Genomic DNA, 6,338 nt, shown 5'->3' with positions numbered 1-6,338 from the left:
AGGGGCCCTCAGGGGGTAGAAGTGAGAGTTCTGGCCTGGAGGACCGGGTCTCATTTCCTGCGGGACATCCTACAGGTCGCTTCCCTCCGTGGGCCTTAGTTTCCCCATTTGGCGGCCGAGCTCGTCACACCGGGTGAGCGCAGAGCCCTGGCGTGCGGGTTCCTTAACGGAGGCCATCTGGGGGTTAGTGTCACGACTTCTGGAAGCGAAAGGGTTAAAAGCCACCCTGTTGCACCCCAAGACCTGCATCAGTGGGAGCGGGGTGCGCAGGGTTCGCCCCCTCGTCGACCTCCCCGCACCTGGCGATGGGCGCCCCTGCGCCCCCCTGCAGGAGGGTTGCCGCGCCCGGGGTCTTGGGACGGCGACCCATGCATGGAGTGAGTTGACAGTCGGTAGGGTCCTGCCGGCCCAGAGGAAGGGGACACCACAGCCCATTGCTGTGTGCGGGCCCAGGACGGTGGAGACCCAAGACACGCTTCTCCCCCCTCCCCCCCCCCCCCGGCGCCCCCCAACAGAGCAGCAGCGCGGAAAGGAAAAGGCGCAAAGGGGGAGCAGAAGGAAAGAATTCACTGAAAGACAGCCATGTGCGCTTTAAGACTTCTCTCCTGTCTCCCACCAGGAGTTAGTATGAATGGCAAAGCAGCTTCCTGGGCCCTGGCCCGCCTGCCCGCAGATTCAGATTGCTTAGGTCTCCGAGTCTGCTGCATTTCTCACCGTGCCCCTTTCCGCCAAGCTGAAGTTTCCACGCCTGGGCTGGGACAGAGAAGGCCTTGGGGAACACGGAGGTGGTCAGTGGTTCCCCGTCTGTTTTCTCTAAAGTCCCCGGTGTCTGAATTTCCTAGGTCCCCTCCGGTAGCTCCCTCTTGCTGCCTCCAGGGTCAGCAACCAAGGGTGATGAGTGATGGGTAGGGTCACAGGACTTCGAGAAAGCTTGTAAACGGGAGTTCCTCTTAGCTTACAGAGGCTGGAAGACCCCAAGCATGTGAAACCACCAGGGACCAACAACTGTAACCTACTCATCCTCTAGATGGGGAGATTGAGTCTCAGAGAGTGACTTCCTCAAACCCACACAGCTAACAATTGCAACTGACGCTTTACTTCTTCAGACACTTACGGTTCGCCCTGCACTTTGCCGCTCCTGCTAGCTAAGTTGTGGTAGTTTAAAAATGTTTGCCAAGTTCTTTACTGCTTCTCCTTTCAACAGATGTTGTCTAGGGGCACCTGGGTGGTTCAGTCCGTTGAGCATCCAACTTCGGCTTAGGTCATGATCTCAGGGTTCGTGGATTCAAGCCCTGCATCAGGCTCGCTGCTGTCAGCGAGGAGAGCACTTCGGATCCTCTGGCCCCCTCCCTGTATGCACCACCCCCACTCTCTCTCTCTCTCTCAAAAAATGAATAAACATTAAAAAAAAAACCCAAAAGATGTTGTCTTAATTCCTCTCCCCTGACTGCTGGCTGGACTTGGCAACCGGCTTCTAATGAACACAACACGGTGGGGGTGATGCTATATAGCTCTTAAGCCTAAGTCATAGAAAGGAGACATTTCTCTTGTCTCTTTCTTGCTTTCTCAGGACAGGCACGCTTGAAACCAGCCACCACGCTGTGAGGAAGCCCAAGCCCTGCGGAGAGATGACGTGACGCGTTCTGGCTGACGTCTCCAGTTAGGGCTCTCAGTTCACAACCAGCATCACTCAGGTAGGTGATGAACTGACATCATCCCAGCTGCCAGCCTCTGAGTCTTCTAGCCAAAGTCCCAGACGTGGAGCAGAGACAAGCCAACCTTGCCGTGCCCTGTCTGAATTTCTCTCCCACAGAAACTGAGAGATAAGAAGCGATCATTATTATTTTAAGCCAGTAAGTTTTGGGGTACTTTGTTATGCGGCATTAGATAATTAATTCTGTGAAATGACATTTCCTGAAATGACAAATAATACAGTGGACTTGGGGTATTTATTCAAACATGCCAACAGTGAGTAGTTATTGAGCACCTCCTATGAGCCTGGCTCTGTACTAGCACTGGGGATACAGTGGTGAACAAGAGGAACGTGGTCTTTGCCCTGGTAAGGCTTATGGTCTACTACTGGAGGAGATGGTTAAACATGATTCTAATAAAGTGCTTTGCCAGAGTCTTAGACCAGGAAGCTATGGGAGTGCATACTCAGGGCAACTTGGTCAGTTAAGTGGGTTGCTGGGGAAGGAGGAAATGAGTTGAGCACAAGGCCAGCATGGTCTAGCCGAGAGAGGTTTCTGGGATATATTCGTAGAAGGGGGAGGGGACAGGTGTCAGGCAGGGTGGAAGGGCATACAGATAGATTAGAAAATGGTGAAACCAGAAAGGGATGTGTCTTACTCAATCTCATTTTAGCCGAAAGCACTAGGGTCACAGAGTTTGTGAACTGGGGTGCAGATCTTGGGTCCCCTCCCACAGGGGAGGGGATCAAACCCTCCCACAATCCCGCATACCTATACCCAGGGAACAACATCTCTAATGACACTTGGGTCACTCCTCATTTGGCTCAAAGCTCTTCTGACTAATATCTCTTTTGCTGTCTTCACAAAGACAATTTCTGGAAGAAATTAAGAATGAGTTAATTTCCATTTTACACAGGAAGAAATGATGCACAGGAGGCTGGGCAACTTACCTACCTAGTTTAGGGGCTGGCATGTCAGGGCTGCTAGCTACTGATGATGTACTTGGATGATGACAGGGATGATGATGATAATGACACCTAGGTCACATCATATCTCGCTTGTTATTGTCACACTTGGGATTAATGTTCTGGAAACGAATATGCAGTGTCTTGGGGAATCAACGTTGGTATCAATCTGCTCCAATTCATTTTCTTGCGACACTGAAGCTAGAGTCAAATTCCTGGAGAGGAGAGTCTGGTTGACTGAGCTTGGGTTCTGGGCCCACCCTTTGGCTGGAAAAGGCCAGAGCAACTTCATTAGCTGCTCCCAAAAGACCTCAGGCAGTGGGGGCAGAGGAATGCCCTAAATGAAAATAGGGCACTGTTAGCAGAAGAAGGGCATAGAGGGGCACACTATAGGTATGTTTCTGAAAGGCAGACTATATGTATGCATGTCTGCACTGCCCAATATGGTGGCTAGAGGTCACACATGGCTATTTACTTAACATTACATAACATAAAAAAAATTCAGTTTCTCCATCACACTAGCCACATTTCAAGTGCTCGATAGCCATATGGGACTTGTGGCTACTGTGCTGAACAGCACGGATTATAGAACATTTCCAGCATTGCAGAACTCTCTATTGGAGAGCACTGTTCTAGAATTCTTATTTGCAGTTCAACTGTTTCTTTTTTTTTTTCTTTTACCTTATACATTGTAAATAGGGACATAGCCAAAAAAGGTGAATCTGAATTTTCACTAACTTATTCATCAACCGTGTACTAAGCGTCTCCTCTGAATCATACATTGTTGTTGGCACCAGGATGCCAGAGAGGGACCTTGGAGATCTCCTGGTCTAGGGGATCTCACATTAGAATCATCCAGAGAACTCTTAGAAGTACTGATATCCAGGCTCCACCCAGCAGAGACTCTGGTGACAGGGGTCTGGGAAGGGGCTGGCAGACCATAAGATGGAAAAGCTCCCCAGGTGGTTCTCCGGTATAGCTGGACCTGCAAACCAGTACAGTCTGGTCTGGCTAGGGAAGTGATTTGCTTCAGACAACCCAAAAACCGAATCTGGGTGTGTCTGCCTTCGGGGTTCTCGTGACAACAGCAGAACTCTCTGTGGACGCGGCATCCATCCGATCAAATGCAAAATTCTTAGAGAAGAGCAAGTCAGCTAGCTCTTCCTTAATCCAAAGAGAAGCCAATTCACTTCAAGGAAAGTGCCAAGAGAACTTCTGGTTTTAAATCACCTCTTTCTCAAACTGTGCTTGTTTCGTGCCTGGAACTGCGTTATTCAGCAAGTTGGTGAATTCCCTGTAGAAAGAGTGCCTGTTCTGAGCACCTAGTCTAGGTCAGGCACTTCACATGCCGTTTCATTTAATCCCCAGGACACCCTTACGGAGTGAGTTTTGCTGACACCAGTTTATTGACGAGCACGCTGAGATGCAAGGAGGTTAAGGATTATAATTTGTCCAAGTCAGTACAGCTGGGACTCCAAGTCCAGATCTCATATTCTTTCCCCTTCGCCGCCCAGGACCTACCCCGTAGCCCAGAGTGCAGGGAAGCTGGCAGGCGGTGGCATTGTGCTCCATCTACACAGTGAAGAAAGCTCTGTGGAGGTGAGTGGAGGTGACATGAGGTGCTCTGTGTGTCAGAGGACACCCCGGAGCTGATAGGACCCGAACAGTGAGAGTACTGGGCGTCTGGAGGGAAGGGGGATTCAGGAATAAAACAGATGAGGGGATTTGGAGCGGAGTTCTCTTTCCCTTAATGGTTGTATCTAGTTCCCTTTTACTAAGGGATGTGGAGGAAGCAGCTAAGAACAGTGTTGTACCTGGGACAGTCAGCTCTTAGACACCTAGCAGTTGTGATATATGCTTGGTATACGCATTATCTATTTTTGGCCTGGATCCCTGTGAGCTGGCAAAGTGTCTGTGTTGCCACGTTATCTTTGCATCTGAGTCCCTGCCTGATACTTCCTGGGCAGCCTGGCCTGGCCTCAGGGGGCTGTGAAGGGACAGGATTCATTGTGTCCATTGCAAAGGACTTCAACAGTGGGGGAGCTGTGTCTCCCCTGCCATTCTCTGCGGGCTACCTCCTGTAGTTATAGGAGAGCCTGGCCTGGGAGAACAGTAAGGGCTGCACTTGCGATGGCTCAGGACATGTCTGCATGGCATTCAGTGGGTCTCTGTGGGAGACATGCCATGACTGGCCGTAGAAAGAGCACAGAATATCACAGTCAGAAAGCCCCTTAGAGAGCTTTCTGGGTTTCATTTCACAGATGGGAAACTGAGGCTTAGTGAGCCAGCAGGACTTTGAATTACAGCCAGTTAGAGGTAGGGATTGCGTTTGCAGTCAGGTCTCCCTCCTGGCCCCGTATACCTTTCCTGATGTCTTCTGTATCAGGGGAAATGGGGTCGTAGAGGAGCGTCTGAAAACTTTGCAGTGGCAGGAGGTAGAGACAGTATTTTCACGCTTGCCTCAGGGTATGGCCGAGCGGGCGGGGCCAGCGTGTGTCAGTAGCTGGGTGGGGACTGGGTGTGGATCTGAAGGACTGGAAGATGACTTCTCTCATTTTCCAGGCAAATCATACTCCTCCAGACTTGCACCCCTCCTGTTAGGAAACTGGCCTTTCCTTTGACTTTCTTCTCCACGAGCTATAGCAGGTGTTTGGCTAGTGGCAAGTTATGGAGTTGGTTGGTTAGGAAGAGCGGGGCTGCAGTAGCCATTCCCATGCAGTGGCCAAGACTCTGGTCCCAGAAAGAATCAAAAGGCCAGTTTCAGCCTGCCTGCTCACCAAGGGCCTGAGACTTGGTGACAGGGAGAAACAAGAGGCTGAGATGTTTGTGTATCCCGAAGACTCAATCAAAATCGTGTAAAGTTTGGGAAAGTCGGTCCGTGAGATGGGCCGGGTTTATTTCTTAATCCTTAGCTTCCAGGGAAGACTTCACTTTCGTTCCACTATTTCTGAGCGCCTACTGTGTGTGTGGCAGAGCCTAAGATGCTGCAGGTGAAGCGGGCATATCTGCAGGACATAACTTGGCCTTCTGGGTTGTATCTAGTGAGACAGACACATCCCTGTAACTTGTTGAGAACTTACAATGTGTCAGGGGTTCTACACAGAATTCTATGTAATCCTTCCCATACGCTTGCAAATATGGATTCTAATTTCCATTTTTTGAATGAGGAAATGGTCTCGAAGAAGCTGAGTGACTGTTTCTGGGCTCTAGCTGGGGGTGGCTGAGCCAGGAGGCAGAGCCCATGTCCTCTCTGCTATAGCAGGAGGCCACCAGATGTAACTAGAGTACCTGGCAGAGGCAGGCCAATGTCCCAACACAAGCTCAAACAAGGTTTTTCAAGAGCATAGAGAAGGGAGAGGTTTGTTTTAATCGGGGCAACAACGTTTGGCTTTATGCACTATTCGTATTTGGGGCTGCATAATTCCTCATTGTGGGGACTCCCCTGTGCTCGGTAGGATGTTTAACAGCATCTGGAGCCTCTACGCACCAGATCCGTGTTACAAGTCCCCCGTTGTGATGCCTGGTGTAGAATCACAGGTTTTGGGAAAGAAGTGGTCTTCCACGTGGGCCTATGAGAATCTTGTAGATAGGACAAGGATGTTGGCAACCGAAGGAAGGAGGAAAGCATTCGTTTGTTTAGTGTTTTTCCACTTGACAAAGAGTTTCCATTTAGATTTTCCAC

General features: G+C 50.3%; 1 long non-coding RNA gene across 1 annotated transcript in view; it reads left to right on the top strand.

Annotated features, from left to right (window-relative positions):
- Window positions 1-21: 21 nt before the first annotated feature.
- LOC123584114 overlaps window positions 22-6,338 on the top strand; it is a 139,744-nt gene continuing 133,427 nt past the window's right edge. The window contains exons 1-2 of the long non-coding RNA XR_006705168.1: window positions 22-133; window positions 1,571-1,853. This is a non-coding gene — a long non-coding RNA (uncharacterized LOC123584114). The remainder of the gene's footprint in view (window positions 134-1,570; window positions 1,854-6,338) is intronic.

This window comes from Leopardus geoffroyi, chromosome B3, assembly GCF_018350155.1.
Source record: "Leopardus geoffroyi isolate Oge1 chromosome B3, O.geoffroyi_Oge1_pat1.0, whole genome shotgun sequence".
Lineage (NCBI taxonomy): Eukaryota > Metazoa > Chordata > Mammalia > Carnivora > Felidae > Leopardus > Leopardus geoffroyi.
Note: the sequence above shows the minus strand (reverse complement) of the source record. Positions and strands in the feature narration are given on the sequence as shown.